The following is a 2009-nucleotide window of genomic DNA, read 5'->3' on the forward strand; positions in this document are numbered from 1 at the left end:
GTTAAACATCTTTTTACATATTAAAGGGCCCTTGACATTTCTTTTTCTGTGACGTGTTTGTTTGTCTCTTATCCAGTTTTTAAATTGAGTTGGTTCTTTTTCTTCTACTTTTATCATTATTTTTTAACACTTGCTATGGACTAAGGGATCCCTCTACTTTTTTTTTTTGTCAAATAATCCTTTATTAGTATTTTCCTTTGTGCTTCTTAACTAGCTGAGCATTCCACAGCACCACTGTTGATGTCATCTATGATGTCATGAGGGTGGCGGCCATCAGCATCACAGCCCACAGACTGGGCAGTCCCCAGGATATCTTTAATGGTTCCAGAGAGTTCTCTGGCTAGCGATCGGTGCCGCGTCTGTCCAGCAATGTTGACGGTCTCATCAGAAGTGATGTTCCCACTGTGTCTAATGTTTTCTGTTTCGTCTCTTGGTGGTTCCTCGAGGGATTTGTTGATCAGGGCAGAGGCCGAAGGCACCACCTCAATCTGGTCCTGTCTGTTCTGAATGGTTACTTCCACTGCAATCCTCAGGCCCTTCCAGTCACCTGTTGCCTTGGCAATGTCATCACCAACCTTTTTTGGAGATAGACCCAGGTGGCTGATCTTGGGGGCCAGCACAGGCGTGCCACCGACTTCACCCTCAGTGCACCTCAGGTGTATGACTTTGATCTTGTTGGGGTTGAACTTCGGTGGCATGGTGGAGGCAGCTGGTGTCTGATGAACCCAGATTCGGGACAACGAAAGAAAGTTGCACTTTGGCCGCCTCCGAGCTGAAAGCTGAAAGCTGAAAGCCAAAAGCAGGATCCCTCTACTTTTAAAAGCTCTTTATAATACATAAAGAGGGATCTTAACCATTGGTCTGTGATATGTTTGCCATTTATCTTTTTACTTTGCTTATGGCAATATTTTTTCCTTGCAAAAGGTTTTGCTTTTACATTTGTATGTAGTTAAATGTATCACTCTTTCTCTTCAATTGCAGCTGAAGATTTAGCAATAGTTTCACGACTTTTCTACTCCCAGGCTGTAGAAGAATTTATTTATTTCCCTTTAATACTGTATTTAAAAAAAAAAAAACAAAAAACAAGTCTCATATGGAATTTATCTTTTTGTATGTATGCTATGATAATGGATCCACTTTTATCTTTTTTCACATAGAGTCTCAAATTTGATATTACTGGCTCCTCTCTCCCACCCCCTCCCTTCAGATGGACTTTTCCTGGACATTTTATTATTTTCTTGGCCAAAGCTGGGTATGGATCAAAATAAACATCTGTTCAGCTCCCTGTGTTTCGTTCCATTTTGCTGTCTGTTTTTCTTTCCTGGACGCTTTGTGATTTCAGCACAGTGCTTTTCCAGCCATTCAGGGAGTTGTGACCTTTAGGGCTTGAGGAAGAGTGCATTAAAGGCCTGTTCGGAGAGTGAGTCAAGCTGGAATGGATCCTGCAGACGTCCAGGAAGGCCCAGCTCTGTTTGGGTCGCGGGCTTTGGAGAGCTGCCTCTCAGGAGCAGGATGGCTGCTCACCTGTGTGGAACACTCAGGAGTCCAGTTTTTTGTTTTCCGTTTTTTTTTTTTAAATTTTTTTTCCTAAAGATGGAGTCTCACTCTGTTGCCTGGGCTAGAGTGCAGTGGTGTGATCTTGGCTCACTGCAACCTCCGTCTCTTGGGTTCAAGAGATTCTCCTGCCTCAGCCTCCCCAGGAAATGGGATTACAGGAGTCTGCCACCACACCTGGCTAATTTACCTATTTTCAGTAGAGACGGTGTTTCACCATGTTGGCCAGGCTGATCTTGAACTCCTGACCTCAGGTGATCTGTCCAGCAGCCTCCCAAAGTGCTGATATTACAGGTGTGAGCCACGATGCCCAGCCTGGAGCCTGGTTTTTGTTGATGACCCATGTTTCCTGTTTCCATTCCTCCCCTGCTCTTGATTTCCATCAGAGCAGGAATTTCTACCTTTCTAACTGGAAAAGATTGGTGTCGGTGGGTGGAGAAGTGGGCAGAGGAAGG

The 2009-nt window shown here is 44.4% G+C and overlaps 1 pseudogene; it reads right to left on the reverse strand.

Annotated features, from left to right (window-relative positions):
- Window positions 1-201: 201 nt before the first annotated feature.
- Window positions 202-723, reverse strand: LOC100390346 (large ribosomal subunit protein uL11 pseudogene; annotated as a pseudogene).
- Window positions 724-2009: the final 1286 nt, after the last annotated feature.

The sequence above is a fragment of the Callithrix jacchus genome, chromosome 4, assembly GCF_049354715.1.
Source record: "Callithrix jacchus isolate 240 chromosome 4, calJac240_pri, whole genome shotgun sequence".
NCBI classification, from domain to species: Eukaryota; Metazoa; Chordata; class Mammalia; order Primates; family Cebidae; genus Callithrix; species Callithrix jacchus.